The 16,893-nt window shown below is 41.4% G+C and overlaps 1 protein-coding gene across 1 annotated transcript in view; it reads left to right on the top strand.

Annotated features, from left to right (window-relative positions):
* LOC311051108 (CUB and sushi domain-containing protein 1-like) overlaps positions 1 to 16,893 on the top strand; it is a gene marked incomplete at its 3' end in the record, with an annotated part of 707,106 nt that overhangs the window by 948 nt on the left and 689,265 nt on the right. The window lies entirely within an intron of this gene.

Below are 16,893 nucleotides of genomic sequence, written 5' to 3'. Positions count from 1 at the left end.
GAATCGGTCTACCTGTCTATACCTGCCTCTGTCTACAGACAGTACTGTGCGTCTGTCTGTCTGTCTGTCTGTCCGTCTGTCAATATCACAACCGATCTAATGCTGTGTGTCATGCAGTTTGTGGTGGTTGTTTTTCTTCCATAGTGGCCAGCATTGCTGTATGCAGTACAGTGTAAACGATACTATAGATAGATAGTTCTACTGTATATACATATTTACCTAGTTCAGTGATTCTCAACCTGTGTATACCACTGGTAGGCCAAAAAGGGAAACACTGACCTAGTTAGAGATAGTCAGACTGGTCTGTGGCCTATAGAGTGAGGAAAGTGTTAAAATCTGCATTTGGTTTGAGCTTTACTGCACACTCTGTTCCATCAATAGCTTCTCTGTGTGCACTTTTCCTCTATACTATGTCCTCTTCTTTCTATGTCTCTCTCCCCTTGTCTCTGTCTGTCTGTCTGTCTGTCTGTCTGTCTGTCTGTCTGTCTGTCTGTCTGTCTGTCTGTCTGTCTGTCGCTCTCTCTCACTCACATCTTTCTGCTTGTTTTCTGCATTTAACCTATTCAATCCGGGAACGCATCTACAAATGTCTTCTAAATCCTAACAGGTTGCTGAAAAACGTGTGTTGCTAATGCTATATCAGTGGTTCTCAAACTTTTCCATGTCCAGGACTCCCAAAATGATGTATTTGGCCACGGACCCCCATATCAACATGTTTAGTTACAGGCACCCCCAGAAGCAAAGATTTGAGTTACAAATGTTCGCTTTAAAAATATATATATTCTCATATAGATTTGCACACATTTTCAAAAATAGCAGATCTACAAGCTTGTAGCGCAGCACTCGGTGCGGCACTATGAGCTTGTATATGCTGTTTTTGAATAGCCCAAAGTATAAAATAATGGTTGAAGTGGTTAAAATCTAAAATGACAGATGCTTTCCTGGTCTTAATGGGTTAACAAGAATACAAAAATGTGTTCTCGTTCTGTTCAAAACACAAAGACGGTGACGGTGTAGCCTACATTATGTGTATGTGGATCAGAGAGGAGGAGAGAGCATGCTCCCCCCCCCCCCACCTTTGAGGCAGCATATATATACAGTACAGCAGCGGTTCCGGAACAACGTGCCGAGGCACACTGGTGCGCCATGACAACCCGTTCTCACTCCCGAGGCAACGTGTTTTGCAGCGCTGTCAGTAGCCCTAAACATTTACTGTAACATGACAGAATGCATGCCCCTCCGGCTATGCAATACCCATTGTACCCAAGATACCCGTTGTCAGAGTACCTGTTGTACCTGTCTGTGTCCCTTTTATATATGGAGAGAAACCATAGAGTGGGTTATTGTACACAAACATTGTGTAACTACTTACAGTATAAAGCAGATGTGTCTTTTTCTTCTTTCTTTTTTTACAACCGGTAATGGAGCTTACGTGTGTGCGTGATGATTATGTTGAGTTGAATATAATGATGTGCTTTTGTGATAATGGTTTGAAATCATCACCTGTAATTCATCTCTTCCACTCTGCCATTTATAGCAGTGTAAGCTTAACAATGATTTGTGTGTGTGTGTGTGTGTGTGTGTGTGTGTGTGTGTGTGTGTGTGTGTGTGTGTGTGTGTGTGTGTGTGTGTGTGTGTGTGTGTGTGTTTGCAGCAAGTACTGTAGCTTCCATCACAGAACTGTTGTAGGCATGGCCCGATTTATACTTTTGTCATACAAAGGTGTACCACCATCAGCCATGGTGTTTCTTTCGCCAGTGGTAGTGCTAGGTTTGCACCACACAGTGCTTTCAAAATGTGGCCAAAATCTCTTATCTTTATCTCATCTGACCACAAAACCACAAAAAAACATCTCTGCTGCGGTACTCTCATGTTTTGTCGCAAACCCCAGACACACTTTCAGGTTGTTCTTTTTGAGTAATGGCTTCTCTCTGGCCACCACTTCTATGTGTAGAGCTCCTGCTGATTGATATAGTTCACTGGTGCACCTTTACCAAAGACTATGAAAATGGGACCCAATGCCTCCCTGCTTGGCAGTCAACATCAAGGGTTAGATTGGGGTTAAGTGCCTGCGACATACAGTACTAGCGTCATGTCCAGGGGGTGCACTTGCACATCAAGCTGCCTCACGCTACCGAGACAGGAGATAGGCTCCTGCCCTATGGGCTACATGGCTCGGAAAAGCCTACTTTCTTACTGGTGCACTTTTAATCCACTCTGGGCTAGGGGATGATGTAAAAAATTCATGTCACGATTATTGTGACCAAAATAATTGCGATTTACAATATTATCGCGATAATTGAAACTTAAAATTCCACTTTTGTTAACCACTTGAACCCCAGCATCCATAGTCTGGGGTGGAACATTTGCCAAAAATAGCAGATCTACAAGCTCACAACGCCTTGTGAGCTTGTAGATCGGCTATTTTTGGGAAAGAGATATAGAGAGTGAAAAAAATACTTTATCAAGTACGTTCTTTACAGGTGCGTTTTACCAATTCTAGAGGGTTTAAGAAGTGGTACCAGCTTGGCAGAGATGAATTGATCCCAGTGTATGACGGAGGACAATTTCACGATAAATTAAAATCTCTGCGATACGTTTATTGTGAGCGTTTTGTATCACGATAAACGATAATAACGATTATCGTCCCATCCCTACTCTGAGCCCACTGAACTCTGTAGCTCCTTCAAATAGGTTGTTGGCCTCTCCAGGGCTTCCCTGACTCTTCTCCTTGCTCAGACACTTTTGTATGATGCAGCTTCCACTTCCTGATTATTGATCGAACAGTGCTCACTGGATTGTCCAAACAATTATATCATTTTTTGCCCCATCTCCTGGTTTATGTTTTGTATTACTTTATCTCTTACTTCTGTAGAATTGTATCTTTAGTCCTCTGTTATGTCCTCTGTGTAATCTGTTGTTTTATTGGTTAACATGAGACCAATGTTAAGGCAATTATATCCTCATTAGAGCTATTTATTTAATCTGTGTCAATTTGGAGCTTCCAGAGCACAGCGATTGAATACTTTTGCATACATTTTACAATTTTTTTTTTTACATGCATACGTTTTACATACATTCTTTACACAGAATTTATTTTCAAGATACAGTAGCCTATAATTTGTTATTCAGTAAAATGTGACCATTGGTCAAGGGTCTAAATACCTTTTCTATAGATAGATAGATTCTAAGCAGGTGTTTACAAACAGCAATGGTTGTCGACCTTCATACGGTATTGCCACACTTAACATTCCAAGACACACCTAATTATGGATTTTCTGGAAATGTCACATACATTTTTTTTAAACCGCAGCCACAAGGAACAGAATAGACAGCACCCAGATTACTTTAATTTGGAACAAAAAGTTTCCTTATAAGAATTACAAACAGATTGCTAATGAAGCTAGTGTTTTCAGATTTTCAATTGTTAATGAACCTCATGCGTACTTCCATGGTGTCATTCAGTAATCCATTAAGACCGGGAAAACATCTGTGTCATTTTAGATTTCTTTGGCTATTGAAAAACAACAGATATACAAGCTCATAGCGCTGCACTCGCTACGAATATTTTCACGATCTTTCAAAAAATAGCAGATCTACAGGCTCGTAGCTTGTATATCTAAGCTCATGAGCTTGTATATCTACTATTTTTTGAATATCCAAAGCAATCTAAAATTAAACAGGTGCGTTCCCGGTCTTAATGGGTTAATTTGGAACAAAAAGTGTCCTTGTAAGAATTACAAACAGATTGCTAATGAAGCTAGTGTTTTCAGATTTTCAATTGTTTATGAAACCTCATGCATACTTCCATGGTGTCATACAGTATATAATGTAGTTCTGCTTTTATAGTTTCAGCCATGCAATGTTACATGGCTGAAACCCCATCAGGGTTGGGGTTTCCCACCCAGAGCATGATGTAAGAGCAAAACGACCACTCTCAATGAATCTGAGAAATATTCAAGCCATGCAAATGATTCCCTTAAAGCATGGCTGTTGCACATAATGGTGTGGTGGATATCAGTTTTTTTCAAACTTTTTCAAGTCAAGGACCCCCAAATTTATATGTATTTGGCTGCTGACCCCCATCTGAAAATGTGCTGTGCCAGGGGCCCCCCAGAAGAGAAGATGTGTGTTAAAAATACAAAATTATTCAAAATATTTTTCAACATCAAACACTTTTTCAAAAATGTTCAAAAATAGTTTGTGCCGCGCTGTGAGCTTGTATATCTGCTATTTTTTAATAGCCAACGTATAGAATATATGGATTAAGGGTTTAAAATGTATTAACACATTTTGCTGGGGACCCCCTTGAACCCTCCCAAGGACCCCTGGGGAGAACCACCGGTGTATATAGTTCAGCTTCTGTCCCTAAAGAACGCATGGAAACTAAGCAATGCCTGTATTCCACTCCACTCGCACTCTCTTTTCTCAGTCTGGATGTAGTTCAAACAATGGTGGTTGTTTGAGGTACTGGCAGTGTTATACATAAAAAACATATATACATGCACAGGCATGCACGCACAGAAAATGACAGGTGGAGAGTAACATGGTTGAGAACTTCATTTTAAACTCCCACTGAGACTATGAGACACCAATTATTCATGCACATGTGCACGTGCGTGCATTCAGACACACACACACACACACACACACACACACACACACACACACACACACACACACACACACACACACACACACACACATTTTCCACTGTCTGACAACAATTCTATTATCCTTATTTGGCAAAATGGTCATACTTTTCTTTTTTTCTCTTTGGCCGCTTGGGCACAGACAGACGCACAAGCACGCACGCACGCACGCACGCACGCACGCACGCATGCACGCACGCACGCACGCACGCACATATGCACACGTGCACGCATGCAGAATCTATGGATACACACAAAGCCCATAGGCTTTGCCATATCATATTTCTGCCCCCATACCTTGATACTGTGAAGGTATTGTTGGGATGTGTATTGGTGATATAATACCTATTATACAAGTAATGCTTATATAATAGCTGAGTGGGTAAAGACAAATAATAGAACAGCTAGAAGATTCTGTAAGTTCTGATAATTACATCACTTTACTGTGCAGTAAAGTGCAATGCAGCCTTTAAAACCAGGAAAAGACAACCTTATGCATGCTATATCACGATAATTATCGATATCGTGATATGAGAATACATATCGTCTGCAGGCGATGTCACACAAAAATAGCGAAAATTGCCGATGTACTAGCTCATAAAAAACAACATAGTGATGCATTGTGCACTCCTACACTTTCAATATCTGCCTCAGTCTCTGTTCTCTTTCTCTCTCACGCAAAGCATGCACACATGCGCACGCACACACGCAGGCACGCTAGCACGCACCCATGCACACACACACACACACACACACACACACACACACACACACACACACACACACACACACGCGCACACACGCACACGCACACGCACACGCTATAGCAGGCTCTGTCCCTGTGGAGGAGAGGAACGGCTAATTAACAGTCCAAGTTTCCCCCGTAAAATGAATGTGTTGGCTATTTCTGCGTGTGCATGTTTCTATGTGTTGTGCACGCGTATGTGTTTGGTTAATTAGTTTACTCATTGCAAATTAATTTACAATAAAATGTGGGAATTCACTAGAAAAAAATAATACATGCTGAGTGAGAAGCAAACCATACGCTTAAACATGAATGAAATTAGGAACAGCAGACAACAAAACAAAACATTTATAATGTGGTATCAAACCTAGGTCAAACAATGTTTTGTAATACTTTAAATAAGATTGTTTTGGCCTACTAGGAGTGCCAGATGGGTGGGGCAATGGCAACAAAGTTTAGACAAGGAAAAGCCTTGTTTTCTGTCTGATAACTTGCCTGACACACCTGAACTTGGCCTAGTAAATATCTTTCATCTGATATTCAATACATAGATGTGGGGTACCCTTGATCCTGTGTGTGTGTGTGTGTGTGTGTGTGTGTGTGTGTGTGTGTGTGTGTGTGTGTGTGTGTGTGTGTGTGTGTGTGTGTGTGTGTGTGTGTTACACACCTTTGTCTTTGATACCCATAGTTCTTTGTATGACTGTGACCTCGTTTCAATGTGATGAGACTCCTTCGTGTATTTTGTCAATCTGTGTGAGTATCTGAGATGTTTTTGATTTGATTTCAGGGGAGTACTTTTTCACCTGACGCTACCGTATTTGAACGAGACACGCATTAGGTACTGTAGGGAGGCAGGTTGGTAGGAACTGAAGGTAGGTAGGTCAGAATCAGAATAACTTCATTTATCAATCTCCCTACAGTATGTACTTACATACACAAAGCATTAAGTACCATTCCCCCGCAGCCATTTGCAGTGCAACGAAAAACAACAAACCATCTGAAAAGCATCATAAAAAGATTACATCTAAAATACAACATAGAAACTAGAAACAACATTTCTTAGAAATTTTAAGTGTGCCTGCAGCTTGCTAAGTCTGTGCAATCTTGTGTTTGAGAGGTAGGGTGAAATAAATGAATGTATTGTTTTAACCACTTAGCCAAGATCGTACTAAGTAGAGATGCGCGGATCGCGGTTTTAGCCGCGGTTGCCGCAGTTAACCGCAGTTTGGGTGGATTTGGGTCAATCAAATATAATAATTAATTAATATTGGATAAACCGCGGGTGAACAAATTTGGGAATTACATTAATGATATCAATCTATAGGCCTATTATAGCTTTTAAAAAGCACAAAATCTCGCCGTGCTTGCGTTTGTAGTATTTTAATATTACGTCATTTTACATCAGACACAAATTAGCCGCCTACTGCACGTTAAGGGGTCTTTGTACCGGCTCCAGCCAGTGTTGCCATATTTTGCGAGAGAAATAAGCAGCAAGGTCTATGAAAACAAGCCCAAAACAAGCGCCAAATTACCCCAAAAGTCACTTATAAAATGCAGACAACAAAGGCAACAAAGCGAAAGTAAGTTTCGCTTTGTTGCCAAGTTAAAAGCGAAAGTAAAATAAATGAAGCTTCAAGCTCCGTCTTGTTGTTACCATAGCATAGATATGGATTGTATACAGTCACTACATCGCGACAGACAGTGGTGAGTAACATAGTTGAAAACTAACGTCAGGAAAATAATAATAATTTGATGCGGTTGGTGCGGATCTAGAAATAGGATGGTATAATTAACCGCGGTTGGATGGCGGGTGGATAATGAACATGTATATATGCGGATTCGGGTGACGATAAACCCTATCCGCACATCTCTACTAAGACCTAGCTCATTCCCTAGCTCAGCGAAAAAATGAATTAAACAATTAATACAAAAATGACCGAAGCCAAAAACAAAAAACCCCCAAAAATGTAAGAAAAAAAATGTGCATCTAAAAAAAAAAAAAAAAATCTAAAAGAAAAAAGAAAATTCTGAACAATTACTCAAATGGTTTGAAATGCTTGTTTCACCCACTTCCGGTGGTCTGAGCCAAAAACGGAGCCCAATGTATTTGGGGGTAGGTGAAGTTTCGGAGCGTTTTGGGCACTTTTTGTCTCCGCCAGGCCGAAAGGCATGGCGAGAGAGTATGTTTTACCCCCTGTCCGTCCATGTGTCCATCCGTGTGTCTATCCGTCATGTCCGTCCGTTAGCAGCTAATCTCTGGCACCGTTGGCCCGGCCGCTGCGAAACTGTGCACGCACACTCCCTGGATGCCAATTCAGAACCTCTGGCCCATTTTTTTCAGATTGGCCTGTTATAGCGCCACCAGGAGGCCGATATGTGCAAGACACATTTATTGATACCACTCCTACAGATTTTGTCCAAACATCACACAAATCGGTACACAGTATCTCTATAGTCATGTGATCAACACGGATTTATCCAATTTCCCATATTCCATCCTGATTGCCTAAGATTGGCTTCCAAAGTTTGCAAGATTGGTCCGTTTTGAACAAAATGCCTCAAATCATGAACGCATCTTGCGATTTCCGTGAAATTTCACACGCATATTTCTATTAGGCCGAGGAAGAAATGCCACCCTTTTCACATTGGCCTGTTATAGCGCCACCAGCAGGTCTAATTTTGCAAAACACATTTTTGGAACAAAATGCCTCAAATCATGAATGTAGAATGTAGTGTGAATGTACTGTAGAATGTAGTGTCCGAATGTAGTGTCCGCAGTGAAAAGCCCTCGAACAAATGGCACCCTTTTCACATTGGCCAATTATAGCGCCACCAGGAGGCCACAATAACGTACCTGACCTGGCGGAGACCTGTGCTCCGAGGAGCACTTTTTCTTGTTTTTAACATGGGTTTCAATGGGGGACTAAAAGGGGGCGTGGTTACGTAGTTTTGCGTATTACCCCCTTTTGATCTCCAACCTCATTGTGAGCTTGGAGATCCATTCAGCTGTTCTTATCAATGATGAACAAAACCTCCTAACTCCACTTTTTGTTTTGTTTTTTTCATTTCCTGAAAAATGAACATTTTGGAGTTAGCTGGTCTCTGCCTGACAGCAGAGATATATGTAAGTGCCATGGAGCAATCATTTAAAAAGGTAGATGGTCACACAATAATTGCAGCCCTTCAGTGGTACAAAAGACAAAAAAAAACAGTTCAGTCAATGTTATCAAGATAAAAAAGGGAGTTTGTGAGAGGAGGGAGTGACAGCAAGGGAAAGAGACAGATTGTGTTGAGACCTGAATGATTTCCAGGTACTTGAACAGTCCTAGCTGTCTTTTGAGACCAGAGAATATACATACAATATATATTACAATGAACCACTGCAGAGCACAAAGTTCAGTAGAGAACGCAGATTTACACAGTAAAACTGAGTGTTACAGATCCACTTTTAGACTCTCAGGAGTGTGTGTGTGTGTGTGTGTGTGTGTGTGTGTGTGTGTGTGTGTGTGTGTGTGTGTGTGTGTGTGTGTGTGTGTGTGTGTGTGTGTGTGTGTGTGTGTGTGTGTGTGTGTGTGTGTGTGTGTGTGTGTGTGTGTGTGTGTGTGTGTGTGTGTGTGTGTGTGTGTGTGTGTGTGTGTGTGTGTGCGTGCGTGCGTGCGTGCGTGCGTGCGTGCGTGCGTGCGTGCGTGCGTGCGTGCGTGTACAGTATGTGTGTGAGAGAGAGAGAGAGAGAGAGAGAGAGAGAGAGAGAGAGAGAGAGAGAGAGAGAGAGAGAGAGAGAGAGAGAGAGAGAGAGAGAGAGAGAGAGAGAGAGAGAGAGAGAGAGAGAGAGAGAGAGAGAGAGAGAGAGAGAGAGAGAGAGAGAGAGAGAGAGAGAGAGAGAGAGAGAGAGAGAGAGAGAGAGAGAGAGAGAGAGAGAGAGAGAGAGAGAGTTGAGAGCCCCAGAGAGCAATGTAATAAATGCAGGAGGTAATGAAGTGTATCTTTTTCATTCTCTCTGGTTCTGAACTTTACATATATACATAGGGGTCGGGAGTTTGAACTGAAACGAAAGCATTTTGATTGTACACAAGCCCAACCAACAGCAACATGGTTTTGGTTCCCTCTCTATCAAAAGCAGAGCTCTATACTATACATTTAACCATTTAAAGCTCTATTGTGCAACAGATAAACAAGGGGAATTATGCTGCTTTGTTACAAGACAAGAAGATCTTCACCTTCACGTTACCCAACAGACTAACCAATTAAACCCTATATACTTAGTTGACTGCTCTATAAGGGCTCCATACTTTTTTCATGCTATTTTCCCTCTACAAACTCACAACGTGTTGGCGTCGCAACTCGTTGTGAGCTTGCAGATCGTAATTATGGGGTGAGCTGGGAGGGAGGAGCTGTGATGTTTCAACAGATCTGGGAGCAGCCCGGGTGAGGGGAGCCCAAAGTGTTGAGCTTGGAAATACACCAAGCTGACGGTCAACTGAAAAGAGCGGGGTTTCCAATCATAGGGGGTTATTCTGCTTGGTGTGTGTATTTTTGGCTGTGTTGTCTCCCGAGTTGGGAGCCATGATTAATTGCCGCTTGGTCGTCGCCTTTATTTGACCTGTCGTTCAAATATGAGCCAACCAGCATGCAGTTTAGTAGGAGAAGGGACATATCTTCCCACATGAGGGACTAATCCGTTTTTTTGTGCAGATGAGTCAAGCAGCCCATTGATGCACTGAGAACACTGAGAATTGGAATTACTTTGAAGGGATCGACCATGCCGACCATTGCTACAGTGCACTGCTGTTTTCGGCTTGGTCTATTTGAACCTTTATTAGAAAATGACACACACAAACGTGTGATTCTTCAGTGGCTCTTTTGGGATGGTGTATATAGCACAGCTGTCATACAAAGAACCTGTTAAGTCCCTGTATGATTGTGAGCTTCTCTATGGTTCTTCAGCTTAGATTAAGCACCTCCTATGGTTATAGCACCATTTAACAAAGGTGCTATATCTGAACTTTAAGATACAGTGTGCTATAGCACCACAATAGGTTCCTCTATGATTAGCCAAAGAACCATGTGCTATCTAGACACTTTTGTTTAGTGTTTTGGGTCAGCTTCTGACAAAATGCTTAAGAAATCAGGGGAATAAACCAACAGTGCCTGCATATTGTTCGGTATTGTTGTCTCAATAAAACCTCATTAATTCCAGGCCCTATGATCATCAAATATATTGCTCTATGTTCAACTTCAACTTATTTGTCACCACAAGTTTATGCTGTAAAAATATTTTCCGTACAAGCTACAGTCTACCTAAGAATAGAGAAAAAAATTATAAATTATGAAAACAAAATACTATCAATTATAGACATAAGGTGTGTGTAATGTTGAGAAGAATATTGTTTTAGTTGAGCTTGCTGGCTCTAAAGTAAGTGAATCCCTAGTCTTCTGAATGACAGAAGATGTGTAGATTAGACAGACAGAGGAGAGAGTCTGCATGCCTGTGGGAGCAAGAATGTGTATGAGATTGGAATAGAGACAGTGGGTGAGGGACCCAGAAAGTGAGAGCGAGGGAGTGCCAATGGAAATTTGTTACCCGGCAGACATAATTAATCAGAAATGACTTTTCCATCTTGATTCTGCTGCTTGGCTAGTAATGTCTGGCATTAAGTAATGACATCATAATACCATCCAATCTAAATTTATGCCTCAGATATCGAAAGGAAGCCAGCTAGTCAACCTAAAGGCATTAGCAAAGAGAGTACCTCTTACTGCTTGCATTGCATATGGGAATAGGAATAGACACGGTTTTGTTTCGGTTTCGGTACAGTAAAAAAACAAAAAAGGAAAAACAACAAACTTTATTAGCAATAAAAAAATATATTCAGACACATTCCAGTATTTTCAAGGAAAACCATTACCTTGATGCTGACTTTACTTTCATTATTATGCTCAAGGCAAAAACAATGCATCGCAAATAAAAACATCACTTTAAACTTGACTTGGCGGCAATTAAACACAGGCTTTTAATCTAGAAGAGTAGAGAGGAACTCAAGAAGAGTTTCTTTCTACAGTCAACTTTGTTGGAACTAGTCTTATGGAAATAACCTTTAATGAGCTCCTGCTATGAGTGCAAACGATATCAAGCGAAAAGCAAACGTCGGCCGGCGACAGGCGCACAGAGCGCATGGATGTCTATAGGCAGCCAAGAGCACTCTGCATTTAACTAAGCCAGAGCTTGGTCAATTCTCAAGCGATTGTTATAATTCAAAGTATATAAAAATAATAATAAAATAAAATAAAAATAAAATAAAGGTTTTTACAGCTGTACCCGTAGCTTAGCTTTTGAAACAAATGGAGTGAGTTCTCTTGCCCTCTCTCACTTGTGCTCTGAACAGATCTGATCTACAAGCATACAACGCGTCACCAGGGATCGTTTTTTGCTTGGAGATCAGATATTTTGGGCAGCAATAGCAGCATTGAGCAAAATGTGAAACATACTGATGTGTGTCCACTTGTTGCGCTGAGATAGAACTGAGAATGTGAATATTTGTTGGTTTGTCAAGAAATACCACAGATGTGTTTTGGACATGAGACAGTCACATAATTAGACAGATACAGTGTTTGCGACGGCCATGCATGCACGGACATCTCTCCTTTCAATGTGAGGTTTCTTTCTCTTTTGGTCTCACCGCTTAACGCACAGAAAATCGCACTGCGTCTTGTGCTGATCTTAAAGGGAATGGCAGCCGTTACTCTGATTGGTTTGATTAAAGTAACGCCCAAACACACCCATGACTAATTCAGGGCTGTTTTACCGCACAGCGCCTTGGTGCAGTGCGCAGATTACCTCACTCATAATAGCAACATGGCATTGGTCACGCCCCCACGTCTTAAATTAAGTAATAAGACCTGGCGGTAATTAAGACGTCTAGACGTGTACAGTATAATAGGGCCCTGAGCGTTTACAAATGGAACCAAATGGACCCGTCCATTTGTACACTCTCGAGTTACAGAGCTGTGAGGGTCCATTTGGAACCCCCTCAAGGAACACTGAGGATCCCTGGACCCTACTTTGAGAACCACAGTCGTAGATTGTTTTTAAATTACACACACTGGAATCGGATCGGTACTCGGTATCGACCGATACACAAGTTGTGGGTATCGGAATCGGTATCGGGAAGGAAAAAATGCTATCGGTTCCATCTCTAGTCACAGTTGGCCTAGTTGTTTTTTGTCTTTTCATTTGGGAATGTAAGTCATTGCTGTGTCTCAGTGTCTGGCTTAACTCTCAGACTCCTGTTTTTAAACAACCATCCTATTGTTTTGACAGGGGTACTCTTGTAGCATCTGAATCATTTTAGATTTTAGCTATATAGCAACATACGCTTTTCAAAAAGCTCTTAGGATTTAGAACGGTGGTTCTCAAAAATAGTAGATCTATAAGCTTTCTGCGCATCACTTTTTTATAAAAGAATCTTGAATGATTTTGAATTTTTTAACACAAATCTTCTCTTCTGGGGGGTCTCTGGCACAAAACATTTTCACATGGGAGGTCCGCGGCCAAATACATATCATTTTGGGGGTTCTTGGCACGAAAACGTTTGAGAACTACTGATTTAGAAGGCATATGTAGAATCTGCCTTAGGTCTTAATGGGTTAATAATGAAGGGACTTACACCTACTGTACATCCAAACCATGTTATTAGCAGTGTCCTCCAAGAACTATAGTATTTACTTATACAATTGCCTGATTCAATTCAACCTGTGTGGAACCTTCACAATAAAACACACCTTAATTCTCCTTCGAAAAGAAAAGGCTTTGTTATATTGTCTTGCACTTTTTGTGTTTTTTTGTTTTTTAAACTGTTTAAGGACTCAAAAGCCAACTACATGGGCACTGTTTGAAAGTGAACCCAGCACTTAAATGTTAATCTTGAATTAATTTAGGCTAATTTATCTTAGCCATGAATTACTGCATTTTTGCCAACTTCTACCATAACCCTGGATGTATCTACTGTATGGTAAACTTTGACACGCACTGACATTTTGCACCTTAATCCCATGTACCACCCTCTGACTTTTGTCTTTTTTAATGTGTGTTTTTCTAGCACTTTAACTAACGTCCCTAAGTATAACATGCACAGTATACATCTGCTGCTATGCTCACACACCTACCTTTATATCTTATCTCAGGTACCATATGTAAATATGTAGATAACCTGTTTCTTTTTTTTTTGTTCTCCTGTTTGATCTCTCCCCCCCACTCTTCTTCTTTTTTTACTTGTGATGTGACAATAAAGCCACACCAGCATTAACCGTACGATACTAGGAGTGACAAGTATCTCTGCATTTTGCCCATTGGAAAGTTTAGCTGACTGTAGTGGGCATGTGCTGCTTGTACCAGGGCATAGTGGTTGGTTTCAGAGTGCCTACTGTAGGTGGGGGCGGTTGCCTTGGACTGCTGGGAATAGAGTGTATGTTCTGACTCAGAAATACTCAGCCAGATTTCATTAAATATAAACAAAATTACTTTCAAGGAGTTCATAATGAAAGATCATCAGTTGGCATGGCTACAAATATCCTTGACAACCACATTTATATTAAAATATATCAACCAGACCTATCTTCGAGTATCTATCTCTCTTTCATCCGCTTCAGATGACTAACTGTTAATTAATCGTGCTCCTTTTTTTCGGAGGCTATGGAGAGAATGTTGCAGTTGGTGTAGCTAGTGTACATTCCAGACTATTTTCCAGAGACATAAAGTGGCTGGTCCGTGGACTATTTGTGTGTCTTTGTTTTTGGGAAGAAAGCCGGAGAAAGTTCAACTCAGGTTTAGGTTGATACACACCATGCAGTGATTTTGTGTTCCCTATTATTGTTAGATTGTCAGAACAACATCAACAATAAAAAATGACCGTACGCTGCCAGCTTGCACGGTACACGTATTTATTTAAGCAAAGTTTCGGTCACACACACACGACTTTCCTCAGGCAGATTGTCAGAATACAAATGTCAAGATGTGCTGTTTGTCACGGCTGTGTACCAACAGAAAAGCATCAAGAATATATTATGCACAAAGCAATAACACAAGATAAGCCCTCACAATCTGGGAAACATTAGGCTTAAAAGGCTTAAACATTAAACATTGTCAGTTGTGTTTGGCTTTACTCTCTCCATGTATTTAAGGGGAGGCTACCTAGGATGACTAACTCAAAACATTTCACTTGCAGGACAGCTGAACTGCTTTTTTGGGACAATGTGGGACACAGGGGGATGTTTATTTATTTATAAAACAAGCTTGTAAATTAGCTTGTGTTACTTGATTCATTGCTTGAACTTCTTGTTGCAATGGGCACCAGCATTCTCTTTTAGTATGCTACAGACGTGAAACTCCTGGCATACAGTGTGCACCTGTGCTGTAGTTCTCCACTTACAGTCTGCAGGCTATTTAGCTTTTGATGTGATCAGTGGTGACCGGACATGCTTGCTTGAGGTGTGCTTGAGCAGTGATGTTGACTTTGTTGTGGTAGCTATCACTTGTCATTGAGATATCTCTCACTCATGGCAACAGACCTCAAAACTCATCATAAAGTGGCTTGTCCGTGTCCAGTCTGCTGCTCATGTTAAGAGCTTCCGCACATCTCGCCACACCTGCACATTGATTTATGACATGGATGTATCTCTCTCTCGTTTTTTTTAAATGTTTTTGTATTAACGTTCCTTACCGTTGGTACCTTTACATGACTAGCAGGTCAACAATTGTTAATGTTTATTGTAATTTAACTTGACAATTTTGTTATGGTTTCAGTCTGTTAGCATGACATTTTTTATAAACTGCTGGCTAATGGTTAGCTAACGGGCTAACATCACCGAAGCTAATGTGTCTGTTAATGTTGCATTAAGTGTTATTTAAAAATGTTCCCCCTTTGGTTTAGTTCCATGGTTTAAGGGCATAGTGTGTGTGTCACACTGGTTCAGCAAACCTACACTGTGTATATGTGTGCACTGCACACACGTGTCTGTGCTCTACATACTGTATGGAGCCAATGAGTTACATTTCCATTTCAAAGCAACGTGTCAGCAGTAGCAGAAGCTACTTTCATCCATTAATGTGATTTTAGAGGGAGAGGAGTGAGACAGAAAGAAAGACACAGTCACAGCAATAATTACTCTGGGTGGAAATAGGTTTGTGAATTCTCTCTCGATCTGTCTCTCTGTCTCTCCCCCCCCCCTCTCACCCCCCCCCCCCCTCTCTCTCTCTCTGTCTCTCTCTCTGTTTCCTGGCTCTTCTTGTCCACGTACTCTTTCTCTTGTTTTCGCTCTCCCTGGTTCTTTCTTTAACTCTGATCTTAATCGTATTGTCGTGTGTTACCTTTATTCCACATGGCCCGGTGTGTCAACTGGTTTCATACTGTAGTTTTGACACTGAAATTCTGAAAATGTGTGTTCAGGTATGTGCATCAATTCAAGTGTAATTCAAGTGTGGTAAGCTGCTGTAGTGTTTGTGTTTTTGGTGTTATGTTATCATTAGCATGTTTATGCAAAGTATGTTTGTGTAAAATAAATACATCTTTTATACATTTATGCACTCACAAATATACAGTAGGCACACTTAAACACACTTTGTGTGTAAACGTGCAAACAATACCACGTTTATTTTTTTATTTTTTTATAATTTTTATCCCACGATTTTGTAACCCATATGTTTTCACCCAGTGCCAATTGCCTATGTAATCCTGGGCGCTACTCTCCCTCTGCCAGCCTAGGGAGAGCCCAAGCTGAAGCTCATGCCTCCTTCAATGCATGAGGAGCAAGCAGGCCGCTTCTTATCACCCGACAGGGGGGAGGTTCCCTGGTTAGACATTGCGCGTGGAAGGAACACGTTATTCCAACCAGTTCCTTTCCCCTCCATCAGGCGCCCTGGCTGACCAGGGGGAGGCAGTATAGTGACCAGGATTACTGCATGTTTTTGTGAGGGTATTAACTACCCTAGGAGACACGGGGAGAACATGCAAACTCCACACAGAAAGGCCCTTTCACCAACCCCACCTAGGGTATGGGCACTGATGACGCGGAGGAGAGAACACGCCCCCAGCGCCCACAGCGTCCCCGGCGGGAATTGAACCCAGGACCTTCTAGCTGTGAGGCGACAGCTCAGTCGACAATACCACGTTTATGTGTGTGAGTGCATAATTGTGTAAAACAAATAAATAAATAAATATTAGCCACAGGCTAATCCTCTAGCACTGCTCAAATTCCATCCATATTTAACGATCGGTTATAAATGCCAGCTTGTTGAGCCTGTGTTGTAGGGACACACTGACAATGGTCCCAGTGGTAAACAGAGCGAGACAAACAGGCAGTAGAGAGAGAGAGAGAGAGAGAGAGGGAGATGATGTACAGGGAAAGCGGTAATAGATGTTTAGCTTGTTGAAACCAACATCATAGGAGAACAGCTGAAATGTTCCCCTGGTGCCCATTGCTGCCCAATGTCAGTGTAATGTA

Source organism: Gymnoscopelus microlampas, assembly GCF_963454915.1.
Source record: "Gymnoscopelus microlampas genome assembly, chromosome: 1".
NCBI lineage: Eukaryota > Metazoa > Chordata > Actinopteri > Myctophiformes > Myctophidae > Gymnoscopelus > Gymnoscopelus microlampas.
Note: the sequence above shows the minus strand (reverse complement) of the source record. Positions and strands in the feature narration are given on the sequence as shown.